The sequence below is a fragment of the Diceros bicornis genome, chromosome 1 (genome assembly GCF_020826845.1).
Source record: "Diceros bicornis minor isolate mBicDic1 chromosome 1, mDicBic1.mat.cur, whole genome shotgun sequence".
NCBI classification, from domain to species: Eukaryota; Metazoa; Chordata; class Mammalia; order Perissodactyla; family Rhinocerotidae; genus Diceros; species Diceros bicornis.
The window spans coordinates 36505557-36522778 of NC_080740.1; the positions used below are offsets into that span (position 1 = coordinate 36505557).

Sequence of the window (17222 nt, forward strand, 5' to 3'; positions counted from 1 at the left end):
ATTTTGTATTAGTTGCCCTTTGCCCTCCCCCATCAAAACACCAGACTAAGGTGGTATTACAGAATGCATTAAACGATCCTTCTAGAGAGATGATTTTTATTTTGTGCAAACTGTCACAGAGAAAGAACCTAAAACTACCAACCATTTATAAAGTCAGTGTAACCTTAATACCAAATGACAAAATAAGGAAATAAAATCACAAGATAATCTCTATATGAACATTGATGCAGAAGTTCTAAATATAATGTTGGCACATTGAACATGAAAAATATTTAAATTAAATATCATCAATTAGGGTTTGTCTTGGGAAGGCAGAAGTGAATTAACAATAGAAAAATCTATTAACGTGGTGAGTTTTTAACATTCATGTTTATTAATTTTATCCTGAATGGCCTATGAAGTGTTCTGGATGAGAGACAGATTTATTATTAATTATCTTATAGTAAATAATAAGCGTATAACTTCTTCTCCCCCTTTCATCCCTGGGATAACACAAAAAAGCCAGATAGAGAAACCTCCTCCATGAGTAGCCTAACACTCCATAGGTGAGGGATGGAGAACAATAGATTTACTCCTTCTATATACAGGAGAGAGAGAGCCACCCTGCTTCCCTCAGGAAAGGAAAGAAATATATTTTTACTCATTTGAGAGGGGATGGAAAGGATCCTGGATTCTCAGTCTAACCTTTTGGAATGTAAATATGTGTTTCCGAGGGCCGGATAAATGGCTAGTGTCTCTGGCTTTTAAGACCTAGAGATATGTTCAAGGTTTGGCGTTCATACCCTTTGAAATGTAAATACCGAGGGAGATAGGGCTCCAGTCTTCCTGGCACCTTAGGGACTTAAACTGGGGGCCTAGTCCAGGTTGTAACCATTTGGCCCTCCTGAATCTTTCAAATCAGAGCAATTAACTAGACAAATGGCTACAGACCTATTTCTTATAGCATGTTTCTCGGGGCAGTAAAGGCAAACATTATATCATATATGTTTCAGAAGGCTAGGACATTGATAAAAGTTTCACTGGAAATCTTAAACAATGCAAAAAGACAAGAATAATAAAAATGTATAGAAAAAAAAGACAATCCTGGTATCAACTGCAGTTTAAACAATGTGTGCACAGAACGTTCAGGGTACCAAACAAATAAATTATTAACACTAATAAAAAAATTCAGCAAGCTTGTTGAATGCAAGATTCATATATAAAACTTGGCAGAATTCCTATACAGTAACAAAAATGAATTTGTAAAAAAAATTTCATTTATAATAGTAAAAAAAAAACGGTAACTAGGAACAAATCTTATAGAAACTGTATTAGTTCATGTGGAAAATTAGAATATTGAAAAAATAAAGCTCAAAAAAGAAAAGTGGGAGGGATATAACCTATTTACGGAGGTCAGACTCAGCGTTGCAAAATTTCAATTCTCTTAAATCTGTGAACTCATTGCATTTCTGATTCAAATCCCCAGGGAATTTTTAGAAATTTGAAAATCTGATTCCAAAAGTCATGTGAAAGAATGAAGGTCTAAGGAAGTGAAGAAAGTTTTGAATAATAAAGAAAACTTGCTCTATCAAAAAAATCGTAAACTTAGAGTTCTCCAGAGAAATAGAACTAATAGAGATATACAGAGAGGGGGAGAGAGAGAGACAGAGATTGATTGAGAGTTCTTATAATAAATTAGCTCATAAAATTATGGAGGCTGAGAAGTCCCAAGATCTACAGTCAGCAAGCTGGAGAGGTGGGAGAGTCAACGGTGTAATTCCATTCTGCACTCAAAAGCTGATGGTGTAAGTTCCAGTCTGAGTGCAGGAGAAGACTGATGTCCCAGCTCAGCCCATCGAGCAGAAGTTCTTTCTTACTCAGCCTTTTTGTTCTAGTCAGGTCTTCCGTTGATTGAGTGAGGGCCACCCACATGAGGAACGGCAATCTGCTTTACTCAGTCTACTGATTCAAATGTTAATCTTGTCCAAAAACACTCTTACAGACATGTCCAGAATAACGTTTGACCAATTATCTGGGCACTCCATGGCCTCAAACTGACATAAAATTAACTAGTACAGTAGCTAACTTGTATGTTTTACTTACTGTATACCTATTCTAAGAACTCTGCATATGTTAATTTATTTAATTCTCAGGAACCTATGAAATAGATATGATTTTATCTCCATTTTATAAATGAAACTGAGGCTCACTGAGATTAAGAATGTAAACATTTATTCCAATGGTATTGAATAGAGAGCCCAGAGAGACACCACACACACACATGGAATCACACAATATGATGAAGATAGCATTGCCAGTCAGTTGGGGATAAGATAGGGGTTTGTGATGATTGCTTATCTTTCATAAAAAGTTACTGTTTTAGCTCACAGCATACACTAGAATAAATTACAAATGAATTAAAAATCTCAAAATGAAAAATAAAAGTTCAAAAACTTAACAATAAATGTAGAAGCATATCATTATAACATCATAGTAGGGAAAGAATTCTCTAAGACAAGATGCCAAAAAAAAAAAAACAAAAAAAGATTGATAGTTTGCATCAAAATGTAAAACATCTGTAGCCACTACACCTGAAATGTTAACAGGCACTTGTTTCCTGCCGAGCACTGCTAATCACTTTAATATATTAACTCAGTTAATCCCCACAAAACAGGCTGAAGATGTACATACCTAATACCTTATGACCCAGCAATCCCACTGCTAGGAAGATACATTAGGGAAATTCTTGCGTATCTTCACTGCTGTTCTACTTGTAATCAACCCAGATTGAAAGCAACCGAAATAAACCATCAGGAATCAAATTGATGAATAGAAAAATAAGTAGTGGCATATTCATATAATTGAAATTTTTAGGGTTAATAAATTTAATCTATATGACTCAGCATACATACAGCCCAAAAAGTAATGTTGAGTGAAAAAAAAGCAAGTTGTAGGGCCATGCATATCATATAATATACTTTGTCTATTTTTATAAACACAAAAAACTATTTTGTATATTGTTTATTAATATGTACATTTTTTAAGTATAGAAATATGTAAGAAAACTTTTAAAAATATATAGTGAGTTTCTGCTATGTCTTTAATATATTATTTTTAAAAAAATAAGAGTAAAGGGTCAGCCTGGTGGCATAGTGGTTAAGTTCGGCACTTTCCACTTTGGCAGCCCAGGGTTCTCGTGTTTGGATCCCTGGCTCAGAACTACACCACTTGGCAAGCCATGCTGTGATGGTGACCCACATACAAACTGGAGGAAGATTGGCAAAGATGTTAGCTCAGGGCCAATCTTCCTCAAGCAAAAAGGGGAGGATTGGCAACAGACGTTAGCTCAGATCCAATCTTCCTCACCAAAAAAAAAAAAAAAAAGGCAAGTAAATATGATCAAATGTTAACACATTAATTCTGAACGATGAGTATATAGATTTTTAAAAATATTACCATCTTTACTCATTTTTAACTTTGAAATATTTAATAATAATTGAAATAAAATAAGAGAAAAAATATATTAAAGAAACAGAATGGAGCAGTTGTGGTAATTTCATATGCTTGCAGTGATTTTGATTAGATACTGATTAGAGAAAGATGATAGGGTAGGGAAGGAGAAAGCTGTTATTCTCCATAGCCCCCTTCTACACTCATGGAGCCTAAGGTTATCGATCTCAAAGGAGATGATCAGACTATTTTAGGATGAAATCATGAAGCTAGCAACACAGTCGTCATGAATATTACAGACTGGAGTGAAGTGCTCCAAACACATCCATGGTGACAGTCCTGATTCTTTAAGTGTGAACATGTCAAGACATAGACGTAAAGAGCTTAGCCGAGTGTCTGCCACACTATAAATCCTCAGTAAGTGCTAGCTGTTGTTACTAGTATCATTATATGACTTACTGGTAAATTTGAACTTCATTTTTCAGTGCGTACATAAGGTATGAAGCTTATATAAGTCTTTGACAGGTGAAGATCAAGAGTTAGAAGAGTTTAGAAACTACTGTTAGAGATGTGTTACCTCCCTGCTGGTAGCAATCTTTTATTTAAGAGGCGTTTGTTCTTCCACCCAAAGCATTCTCATACCTTATTTACGGCTCAGAGTGTCTGTCTGCAATAACTAGGGGACCTAACCTCTAAAATCAGATAGTTGTCTAACTCTTCCCCTTTGCCCTCCTCTTGCAACTCCATGGTTTTTGACAAGAGCCATTCACAATTAAGAGGTCAGCCTCAACCTAACAAAAGCTTTTATGTAGTGTGATACGTGAGAAGAAGTGGTTCATTTAATTCATCCAAAAAACCCCCCATTACAATTTAGGTCATGAGCATTTACAAATGAAACAGAGATGGGTCTATGGTTAATTGATAATCTTTGTTACGGCTAGGCCACTACAGGAGTCAGAACACAGACATGTTAGTTCTAGATTCTGAGCTGCAACACATCCACACTGGATGTGTTGCTGACCAGGATTGAGGGAGAATTAGGCAATGTGATATAAAGACAATATCATGTGAATTTAGGGAATGTCTTTTAGGCGAGGAACTCTGTGCATTTCTGTTTGAAGGAGATAGGCAATGAGCCCTGAGGTATTGCCCTGAGAAGGCTGGCTGGCTGTTTGGACAAGTCACCAAAGGCTTCCTTAGGCCATTCACGGGAGCCCAGAAGATCACCTTAAGTGTTCCAGACAGTGAAACCTGATTGGTTTATTAATGTGGTGAGAGTGGATCTGCCTCTCAGGGATGGATTCACATTTAACCCAACTCCCAGCGGCTAATGTACACAAGCCCGAGTATAGGCTATTGTTTACAGTGACCTGAATACTCAGGTCAGCCTGAGCAACACATTTTCACCTTATTCACAAGGCTCATGGAAAGCTACCAGCCAAACAAATCATGATACTTCTGTATGCTTAGCCAAGATATGTATTTTTAGGACATTGCTGTGATGGACACTGCCAGCTTTTCCTTCTGAATTTATTTATTCAGGCTTCCATGTTTGACGAATTCCATTATATTCACACTATAAATTACACTCACATTCCATGTCTACCTTCTTGAGGTCACACTCACATCACTTTTAATTTTTTGGTTGCTCTCTAATGCTTCAGTGACACATTACAAGTCATCTCTTGGTTTACTCCCCCAAGTGGCAAATCACACTGATTTAGGGTAGATTTTCCTAGTTTAGCTTTGAGGGTACTCACCTTTATTTCCAAGTTCTTGGGGACTCCTCATTCTCCATGTCTGCATGGACATCACTAGCTTTGCCTTTTCTCATTCTCCTATTGCTTTTGAGGACTTCAGCTGGCAATGGAAGTATCATATCATTTCTATTTCTTTGAGGAAGATTTCACGGGATAGCTGCATTAGAGATTGCTCAGGGTCATCAGGGGTGGGAATATAGGACTTTATGCTTTTGAGAGGTCAAGTCAAAAAGTGCCATCATTCGGGAGTCCCTGAAGGTAGCAGGTTCTTGCAACTATTGCCAATGGTCATATTTTAGCTGGGAATAATCTTCATATGGCTCAGGGAGGTTCTTGAGTGTTTATATAATGAGTTTCATGTCATGAAATAATTGGGATCATCCTATGTTCTGCCCATAGTGGATAGGTATCTTTAATGATTTCTTTACCTGAGGCTGTGAAACTGAGCTACAAAATTCTCTAACCATCTGCTGCTGTAGGCTCTTCCAAACTTTGCCCCTAGCTTTCCTCTCCTTTTCTCCCAATCTCCATCTCCTGAGAGCTTCTCCCTCTTCCCAGCCTTTGTAATTGCCAAGTGGTTGTAAAGATGTTTCATTAACTAGCTTTGTCCACTGGATTAGAGTTGCCATATTTAGCAAATATAAATACAAATACACAAATTTAGCAAATAAAAATATGTCCCGTGCAGTATTTGGGATATATTTATGCTAAAAAAAGTTTATTGTTTATTGGAAATTTAGGTTTAACTGGGTGTCCTCTCTTTTGTCTGCCAACCTGGTTTTGGCTCCTTCTTTCGTCATCCTGCTCCTCAATGCCTCTCCTCCATGACTAACTGCATTTTCTGAGATCTACACTGAGCTAAGCTCAATGTAGATCTCTGGGCCTTTGATTCCTTGGAAGAGGGAACTAGCCTTGTTCAATCATGCCCTCATGTTTTGCTCTAATATTGCTGGAGAATTGCCCTGGGCAAATAGAAACAGGTTATGCAAAGAACACAGCATGGGTACGGACACACTCAGTACCAACACTCGTTGCCCCGAAGTCCTCAATTCACCCAAATCCCCAGAAACCCCAAGCTTTCATCACATAATTGTGTTCCAGCAAACCAGGACAATCCTTTGATTTAGTGCTGTTCAGATTCCTCTCTTAATAGCATCCTCTTGGCTGATTAAAAAGAGCTATATAAAACAGGTTGAGATTCTTCCAAACCAAAGCCATAACCAAGGAAATTTCTTCAGAAATATGTGGGGTTTTTTCTTGGTCGAGAGGGTTGGTTGGTTGTTCTGTCTGCAGTAAAGGAAAATAAGCTTATTCCTTTGAAGTTCTATGCATCAGTCTCTAAACATTGAAAACCTAATGTCCTCTAACTCCAGCCAGCCTCCCTGATTCAGGACTGTCCCTGTCCTGGGTTTCAAGTTCTAGCAACACAGAAATGAGAAAAGATATTTTATTTTTGGAGGTGTGTGCAGCATGAAAATGTGTGATTTTTTTTACTTTCTTTAAAAAATTCTAAACAATGTTATTGAGATATAATTCACATGCTGTACAATTTATCCATTTAAAGTGTAAAAGTCAACATTTATTAGTATGTCCACAGGGTTGTGCTACCATCACCACAATATAATTTTGGAACACGTTCATCCTCGTCAAAAGAAATCCATATCCATTAGTAGTCACTCCCCATTCCTCCCTTTCTCCCACTCCCTCTGCTCTAGGCAACTACCAATTTAGTTCAGGTCTCTACAGATGTGTCTCTTCTGGATATTTCATATAAAAGAAGTCATACAATATGTGGTCTTTTGTAACTGGCTTCTTTCACTTAGCCTGTTTTCAAGTTTCATCTATGTTGTAGTATGTATCAGTACTTAATGTCTTCTTATGGCTGAATAATATTCCATTGTATGAATATAGCATGTTTTATTTATCCATTCATCTGTTAATGGTCACTTTTTAGTTTGTATGAAGGATATTGCTATGAACATTCATGCACAAGTTTTTGTGTGAATGTATGTTTTCGTTTCTCTTGGGTTGATACCTAGGAGTGGAATTGTTGGGTCTTATGGTCTCTCTTTGTTTAGCCATTTGAGGAACTACTAAACTCAAAGTGATTACATCATTTTACACTCCTACTAGCATGTGAGGATTCCAATTTCTCCACCTTTTCCCCAATACTTAATGTTGTCTCCCTTTTTTTTATTATAGCTATCCTAGTGAAGTGAAGTAATAACTCATTGTGGTTTTGATTTACATTTCCCTGATGGAAAATGTTGTTGAACATTGTTTCACATGTTTATTGGCTATTTGTGTATCTTTCTTGGAGGCAAGTCTTTTCAGATCCTTTGCCTATTTTTAAATTGGGTTGTCTTTTTATTATTGAGTTGTAAGGGTTCTTTGTATATTCTGAATACAAATCCTTTATCAAATATATTCTTTGCAAGTGTTTTCTCCTGTTCAGTGGGTTGTCATTTCACTTTCTTGATGTTATTATTCTCAGGATAAAAGTTTTTAATTTTGGTATAGTCTAATTTATCTGTTTTTTTCTTTTATCACTTGTGTTTTTGGTGTCACATTTAAGAAACCATTACCTAGCCCAAAGTAACTCTTTGTTTTCTTCTAAGAGTTTTATCATTTTAGCTCTTACATTTAGGTCTATGATCAATTTTTAGTTAAATTTTGTGTATGATGTAAGGAAGGAGCCCAGTTTTATTCTTTTGCATGTGGCTATCCAGTTCTCCCAGCGCCATTTGTTGAGAAGACTATTCTTTCCCCATTCAATTATCTTTGTACCCTTGTGCAAAATCAGTTGACCATAATGTAAGGATTTATTTTTAGACTTTCAATTCTGCTTCATTGATCTATATGTCTATCTTTACAGCAGTGACCCATTGTATTTACAGTTGGAGCTTTGTGGTAAGCTTTGAAATCAAAAAGGGTGAGTCCTCCAGGGCCCGCCCGGTGGCGCAAGCGGTTAAGTGCGCGCGCTCCGCTGCGGCGGCCCGGGCTTCGCTGGTTCGAAACCCCGGGCGCGCACCGACGCACTGCTTGGCAAGCCATGCTGTGGCGGCGTCCCATATAAAGTGGAGGAAGATGGGGACGGATGTTAGCCCAGGGCTGTCTTCCTCAGCAAAAAAAGAGGAGGATTGGCGGATGTTAGCACAGACAGGGCTGATCTCCTCACACACACAAAAAAAGGGTGAGTCCTCCAACTTTGTTCTTATTTTTCAAGATTGTTTTAGCTCTTCTGGGTTCCTTGCCTTTATATATGAATTTTAACTCATACATCAGTTTGTCAATTTCTGCAAAAAAAAATGCCATCTGGAATTTTAATATGGCTTGCATTGAACCTGCAAATCAATTTAAGAATTGCAATTGTAATTTTTAACTGTATTTTATTTTTTGATCCATGAATATGAGATGTCTTTCCGTTTATTTAGACCTTTAATTTCTTTTAACAACATTTTGGAGTTTTAAGGATATATTTTGTACTTCTTTTGTAGAATGCATATATAAGCATTTTATTCTTTTTGATGCCACTGTAAATGGAATTGTTTTCATTTCATTTTTGGATTTTTCATTGTTAGTGTATATAAATTTAATAGATTTTTGTAACTTATCATTTCCGCTAGAACTTTCCTGAACTTGTTTATTAGTTCTGATAGTGTTTTAGTGGATTCTTTAGGATTTTCTATGTACGAGATCGTGTCATCTACGAATAGAGAGAGTTTCACTTCTTCCTTTCCAATCTAGATGCCTTTTATTTCTTTTGTTTTCTAATTACTATGACTAGAACCTCCAGTACAATGTTGAATAGAAGTGGTGAGAACAGACATTCTTATCTTCTTCCTGATCTTAGGGGGAAAGCAAGCATTCATTTTTTTCTTTCACCATTAAATATATGTTAGCTACAGGTTTTTTGTAGATGCCTTGTATCAGGGTGTTTCCTTCTAATCCTAGTTAGCTGAGTGTTTTTATTGTGAGTGAGTACTGGAGTTTGTTAGATACTTCTTTTGTCTCTATTGTGATGATTATATGATTTTTGCCCTTTATGCTATTAATATAGTGATTATATAATTGATTTTCAGATGTTAAACCAGGCTTGCATTCCTAGTATAATTTCCACTTGGCCTTGGTATATTGTATTTTTTATATGTGGTGGGATTCACTTTGTTGGTATTTTGTTTAGGATTTTTGCTTTTATATTCATAAGGGATATTATTCTGTAGTTTTCATTTCTTATGATGTCTTTTGTATCAGAGTAATACTAGTATCATAGGATGAGTTGGGAAGTGTTCCCTCCTGTTCTATTTTTTTGGGAGAGTTTGTAAAGGACTGGTATTAATTTTTTTTTTTTTTTTTTGAATACTTGGTAGAATTCACCAATGGCCCAGCTGGGCCTGGACTTTTCTTGGTGGGAAGTTTTTAAGTGACTAATTCTATCTTTTTGTTCACCATTGGCCTACTAAGATTTTCTTTTTATTCTTGAGTCAGTTTTGGTAATTTGTGTTTTTCTAGGAATTTGTCCATTTAATCTAAGTTATCTGATTTGTCGGCATACAGTTATACATAGTATTCTCTTATAATGTGTTCTATTTCCGTAAGGTTGGTAATCACGTACTGATTTTGTTCCTGATTTTGGTAATTTGCATCTACTCTCTTTTTTTGTTGATCATTCTAGCAAAAGATTTGTCAACTTTTTCAATCTTTTCAAAGAACAAACTTTTGGTTTTGTTGATGTTCTCTATTATATTTTTATTCTCTATTTCATTTATTTCTACTCTAATAGTTATTGTCGTCTTCTTTCTGCTTGCTTTGTGTTCTTATTTTTCTAGTTTCTTAGGATGGAACATAAGGTTATTCATTGAGATCTTTCTTCTTTGTTAATACAGGCATTTACAGCTATAAGTTTTACTCTGAGCAATGATTTAGCTGTATCCCATAAGTTTTATTTTGTATTTTCATTTTCATTCATCTCAAAATAGTTTCTAGTATCGCTCGTAATTTCTTCTCTGACCAATTGGTTATTAGTGTGATGATTTCCAGATATTTGTCAATTTCCCAAGTTTCCTTCAGTTATTGATTTCTAATTTAATTCCTATGTGGTCTGAAAACATACCATTCTATTATTTCAATTATATTAAATTTATTGAGGTTTGTTTTATGGCTTAGCATATTGTCTACTCTGGAGAGTGTTCTGTGTGTGCTTGAGAAGAATGTGTGTTCTACTATTGTCTAGTGGAGTGTTCTAGAGAGATTTGTTAGTTCTAGTTGGTTTATAGAATTCTTCAAGTCTTCTATTTCCTTGTTCATCTTCTGCCAGGTTGTTCTACCCATTATTGGAAGTGGGATAATGAAGTCTCCGATTCTCATTGTTGAATTGCCTGTTTCTCTCTTCAGTTCTGTCAGTGTTGCTTCTTCTTGCCTTGCCCCTCTCAGTGTGGAACTTCCATCCTATGAGTGAGTAGGGGCAGGGGTGATCAGGGCCCCAGTATTCTCAGCCTGCAGCACCTGGGGTAGAACTTTCGCCCTACAGGTGGCAGCTGGGTGGGGGAATACAGACCCAATCCAGTTGGCCTCACCTGCCTCGAATAGAGCTTCTACAACATGGGGCTTATGGGAGGGGGAGATGAGAAATGCAGTAGCCTCCTCCTCCTGGGGTGAAACTGTAGCTTCAAACTGGGAGTTGGAGGGAGAGGGAGCTCCTGTCTTCTTGGCTGTACATGCCCTGGGTAGAGCTTCACAGGAGCTGGGGAATGGGTGTAATGGACTGGGTCACGGCTCAAATACCACAGACTCTCACTCTTCTTGATGAGATTTAGTAGGTTTTCTTGAATGAATGTTTCTCCATTTGCTGTATGTATTTAGGATGATTTCCAGAGAAAGTAAATGATTAATGATTTTTTGTTTTTTATAATTTGCACCAGTTAAATTGTTGTGTTTCTTGGGAGAGAGTCTGCCCAGCTCCTTACTCCTTCATTCCCAAAGTCCTGCTCCTTCCCTTCTTTCTTAAAGATTCTGAAATACCATGACTTTTTGCTTCCTTCTATTTCCTCCCTCACTTTTGGTTTATTTTGAGTATTTATTTTTGTGAGGAGATCATTTCAATATTAATAACATGAAACAGAATTGTAGAAGAGGTATTCAAAAAATAGTTTCTTCTCTGTAGGATTAATATCTGCCATTTCTTAGCTGTTCTATGAATACAGATGACTTCATTGATATTTGTGTTGAGTTTGAGTCTGATAAAAATTGTAGATAACATAACATTGAATCTGCTCTGGTTCCTCTATAACATCATTGTACTACTGTCTGTGAGCTTCCTCAGCACTTTGGGGACAACATCTTGGAACCTTATTTAGGCAAACCATCACATTCTTTGGTTTGCTTGTGCAGTGTCTTGTTACACGGCATTAAATTTAAGGCCAAACTTGATATTGGCTCTGATACTTACCTAGATTTAAGACTGGAGCTAAGGTATCACTCCCCATGCAGACATAGTGTATGGCTTTATAATTGTAATAACTTACTAATTATATTTTCGCTCTAGTAGCCATGGCCCCTGTGATCCTGGTATAATTCAAATTAAAGCAGAAATTATTTGCATGACAGAACTGATTTCATTGGACACAGGGCTTTTCCCATGTCTTCTGTCAGTCAAGCAAAGACCAGGCTAATTATGCCTCAGAGAAAGAGGTATTCTCAAATATTTTATAAACTCCCAAATTAAAACAACTTTCTAGGTTTTTCCTATCAATTCAGATCATTTTCTAATCCAACACTTTACCCATATCCATATAATGACACCAGAATTGTGATGGAGAGTAGAAATCTTACCAAGAGAAATAGCCTAATGGAGCCCCCTTTCCCTTTTATTCTGAGAGTTCCAGAAAATCATCTTGTCATTGTGAGTTCTTGATATTTTATGATATTCAGTTTCCACTCAAAAACATTGAAGAACCCTAGTTTTATTAGATATCATAGTCCTTCTTGTTTGGTATTAAAAATCATAAATATCAGATACTATATATAAAATAATGAGACATTATTCACCTTTTCTATTTTGTTTTCTGAAGACTCTAATTGGGTCCAAACTCTGGACCCATCCTTGTTTAACAGAGGAATTCCAATTGTAACAGGAGAGGAAAGCTATTATATGTTTGCCCTGCCATTCAAGGCTATTTTGCTGGGTGGAAGATGCTCCCGAGCAGTGAATGAGGGAGGGAGGAAAGTTTTAAGTTTTTTGGCCCCTTTGGATTTAATATCTAATTCTATTTTAGTATTAGACACCTTTTGCTTATTATTGTAAGTTAATTCTTACAACATGATGAAACTTACCGTCTAAAGCCTTGAGCCTGTGTGACAGGACAAGATTCTAAGGTCCCAATGTTCCTCTTCCCACGGTCTCATCAAAGTTTCTCATTTTGTAGGTTAAGGCCCAGGAAAGCCAAGTGACTTGTCCAAAATCAAACAGTTCTCTTGCCTCCAAGTCCAGTGATCTTTTGAGCTCACAGAGCTTCCTCCTAGGAGAGGTAACTTCCTGGATGTAAAGTCAGTTCTTACTGTTTCTCGTTCCTTTTCCTCTTCCTGGATTTCCTAGACTCCCTTGCCAAGCGAGTAGAAGTGAAAATGAGGGTGCGAGTTCTTCACGTTCTGCCTTTCTTGCCACAGCATACCCTGTAGCCACTTTATTTATTTTGAAATGGCAGTGTCCCATCATGGTGGAGCTTCCAAACGCCTGAGTGACTTTGTGGAGCAGAGCTCTGGGCTTGCCAACTTTAGACACTAGAAGGAGAAAGACATAAACTTTGATGTATTAATCCAGACATTTCAGGGTCCATTTGTTACCACAGCATAACCTGCTATACCCTTATTAATATAATTGCTAAAACTCATTAGAAGAGATCACTTCAAGCCATAGTTGCATAAAAGACTCACTTTGAAAACGATATGCTGAATTCTTTGCTAATGAAGAGAACTAAGGACACTGCATCTATTCAGCCAGCTGAGGAATAGCAGGAAGAAGCAAGCTTAAATGAAGGCAAAAGCATTAGAGGATTCTTTGGTTTTTTCCTTCTAATTCAGTAGGTCACTCCTGTGTTTTGGTAAAACACTGTCCATCCTTGTGTACAGGTAAAATTGACTAAATTTTAGTTGTTACACAATACAAAGAGCTAATAGGACATACATTTAAACTTGAGGTTCTATCTTTTAAAAAAATATTTTAATGTGTGTTTGAGAATAGTGTGGTTGAAGTTACCCAGTGTGGAAGACATCAAGGTTATTAAGTTTGTTGAACTACTTTCCAGTGGATTCTAATGACACTGAAGTATTTACCAGTAGTCTGATTTCTTTATATGCCACACAGTCATTTTTTATGTTACATTAACTTCATTTTGTATTTTTTGGATGATTCCCACGCTGCTTAGCGTGCACTGGGTTGTGGCCTAATTGCCTTATTATGCAGTATTAAATAACCTATAAAAAAAGAATAGAAGTGTGAATTAAAAGGAATGAGCCTTGGCCACTGTAGGTGGTATAGGCGAGCAAAACAATAGAATAATCACAAATGTAAATGGAATAATAAGCAGAACACACCACTAGGATAAAGACCTTTCAGATTTCTGAAAAAAGATTTCTCTTTTGGAAAGAAACCCCCAAAATGGGGACTTATTTAAATCTGAATGAAATGAAGAATTAAATATAACTCATTTAAGGATAGTCACTATTTTACATACAATACTTCTTTCTCAATATTTTACACCTAATTTAAAATATCCAGGTCCTAACTGCTCTCAGCAGTATAATAGAAACCATAAATGATGACACTTACAGGCTTTTAAAAAATTACCTAAATCATTTCTTTTCACAGGCATCTGCTTCCTAGTATAATTAGATAGGAGACAGTGTGAAAGGACAGATTTATCCTGTTATTTTTCAAAAGTAGGATTGTTAATATGCTAAATCGTACTAAATAGTGATTTCCCACTGAAACTGTTCTTTACAGTTCCGTTCAAGGAAGGACTTCAAGTCTGAAGTTCAAAAAATTTAGCGTAGTTCTCATAAAGGCTAGTTAGTTGGGTTTTTTTCTTTCTTCTTTGATTGTATCTTTTGTTCGTTTTATTTTTACAAAGGAGACAACTCTGAAAGACTACTTAAATTCACTCTGAAACAAGAATATTCTTAACGTATTTGCTAACTTTCCTAACCAAGATATCTATTTCTGTGATTTCAGCTATCAGCTCCAAATACCTAAACTCCCGTATCTAGAGCTCTTAAGACTTTCCCCCTTCTTCCAGGATTAGTTCCTAATCCCTGCCTCCCTGTGGGTATTTCCATTTGGGTGTTGTTGCACCTAAATTCCATGTGTCTAAAACCAAATTCAGCCGTCTTCCTTCAGTAGTAGCTCTTAAACGCAGGATTTCTGTCAGTGACGCCATCTTCTCCCAGTGCCCAGGCTTGGATTCTCCAATCACCTTCTTCCTCCCTTTCCTTCACTTCTCTCCCACCCCATGTCTTTTCTGCACCAAATCCAGGTCATTCTTCCCTTTCAATTTCTCTCAAATAGCATCTTCTTTCTCTTCCCACCAACACCTTCCTTAGCCCTCCCAGACCCCCGTCATAGCTCGCCAGCACTGGGATAGTGGCTCCTTTACTGGTCTCCTTGCCTCCCTCTCTTGAGTCCATCCATCTTCCACATGACCAGAGCAGCCCTCCCAAAATACTCATTTCACCATGATTTTCTCTTTTGCCCACAGAGTAAAAAAGTGACAACCTTAGACTTGAGGATTTACATAGGTCTGTCCTCATTCTGTGTTTTCCCTCTCACCTTGTATCACTTCTTAACCAAGTCTCTCCACTCCATCCAAGCCAATCTGTTGACTAACCGGCAAAATCATAGTTCCTCTTTCTGATTTCGAGCCTTTGCTTCCATATTTCTCACTTAGAATTTCCTATTCTGTGCCCACACGGATTCATCTTAGTATTACCATATCCCCCTTTCTTTTTATAGACACTTTCCTTTACTCAACGTGTATTTAGTAGGCATCTACAATGGACCGTATCTCCAAGGCTTCTTGATGGGAGCTGAGGGACGTGTTGTTGTGTTTAGCTCTCTTATGACTACTTCCTGCTTTGTACTATAGCAGAAAGAACACTGGACTGTGAGGAGATCTCTCATAATAACTGCTCTCTAAACACGTAGAGAACCTCAAGTTGTTCACTTTCTCAGCACCTCAAGGTGTCAAGAGATAAAATAGGTACCCAGTGCATTTTTTGTTGATGAATAAGCTGTGCCTCGGACAAGGTCTTATCCTTCCTAGGACTCAGTCTCCTCATCTGTGAAAGGAAGAATTGAAAATAGTGTATCACTGACATAATTTTATGGTCATGGTCTTTGCACATGTGTTTTCTATGGCCATGAATTGTTGGCCAGCTTTCTATACCCATACCAATGATACTATGCGATCTTTGCAGATAGCTCTGTAAATTTTCAGTACATGTTTTTTGCTTGATTTTCAGCATCTTAAGCATTTTTATTATAGATCTTGTTTGGGGGCATTATTGTCTGCACCCCCTCCCCCTTTTAAATCATTATAGGAGTTTTTTCTTGTCCTTGAAAGAAAGGCAAACAGGAACACTCCTAATACACTGTGTTTGTCTCAGAATGACTTTCAGGAACATTAAGTCTGCTTATGTTTACCTCTTGAGGACAGTTTTAGGACAGAAAACATTAGACTCTTTTCTTAAACGATATTCATCTCCCCAGTGATACTCAATACCCCAAAGTTCCCCAGCCCCACATTTACATGCTGAGAGGCATGTTAGAACAGAATGGGAGTGTCTTATCACAAAGAATCAAAGTGATAGCAAATTCAGTCATTAAACTAAAAGCCCCATCTCAGTCACAAGTGACTTAAATATGTATAAAGCCCTCAATAGCCTGTTGTGTAGTCAATTCATGTCAGAACTAAATTCCAGAATGGGAATTTAGGCGCTAGTCTGGAACTGGCACCAGATTCCAGGCCTTTTTATGCTGCTTATTGGGTCTGTACAGATTAATGTTACCAACGTCACACCATGGGCTCAGAGATGAAAACAAAAATGAGAATAATTCATATTTTGTTGGTAAGATAAGACGTACACACTTCTCTCCATCTATGACAGAAAATCAAGCATAGATACAAATCAGCGTTGCTACAATACAAAGTTTCTTACTTCATCTGGGTCCTCAAATCTTCCTGACAATGTATCTGTGTCAACTCTCTCCCCCAGTTGTTGGGGCAAACAGTCCAGATTCTTATCCCTTTCTTAAGTCTCCTTCTGTCCTCATCTCAGTGGAAGATGTTACCTTTAACTTCATGGAGAGAATAAAGGCCATTAAGTGATAATCTCCTTGAATCCCAACTTTCCATCCTTCCCATTCTGACTTCTTTCACTCCTGTTTTAAATGCATGAGGACAGTGTCCGAGGCCACATCTGCTACCTGACTCTGAAGTGTATTGATCAACCCATCCATCTCTCTAGAACAGTATATCTCAACTCTGGCTGCACATTAGAATGACCTGGCATGCTTTTACAAAACTGATGCTCAGACCCTGCCTCCAGCCGACGAATCAGAATCTCTGAGGGGGAAGTCCATGTATCAATACTTTTTAAAAGATCCCTAAGTTTTTCCATGAACAGCCAGGCTTACAAACCAATCCTTAGCCTAAAAGTCTACAAGGACAAGCATCTTGTATGTGTTGAAAACCATTCCACTCAACTGCAGAGCGCCCCTACATCAAGTAATAATGATGATATAATTCTTTTCTTCATATACGTACCATTATTACACTTGAGTGAATTTTACTATTCATATAACCAAGGTGAAAAAAATCATCTATAATGCTACAGTAATTTTCAAATTTAAATTCTAGAGAAGCGTTCAAATACTCATCAAACAAAGTTGTAGTTAGTGGTGGTGAGAAGACAAGCACAAAGAGCAGAGAGTTTGTGCCTCAATTATTAGAATTGATATGGTCACTACTTCTCAAGTAT

The 17222-nt window shown here is 37.2% G+C and overlaps 1 long non-coding RNA gene across 1 annotated transcript in view; it reads right to left on the reverse strand.

The window, feature by feature from the left end:
- LOC131404232 (uncharacterized) overlaps nt 1-16566 on the reverse strand; it is a 61431-nt gene extending 44865 nt beyond the window's left edge. Inside the window, exons 1-2 of the long non-coding RNA XR_009219758.1 lie at nt 16401-16566; nt 12522-12968 (exon numbers count right to left, since the gene is read on the reverse strand). This is a non-coding gene — a long non-coding RNA (uncharacterized LOC131404232). The remainder of the gene's footprint in view (nt 1-12521; nt 12969-16400) is intronic.
- Nucleotides 16567-17222: the final 656 nt, after the last annotated feature.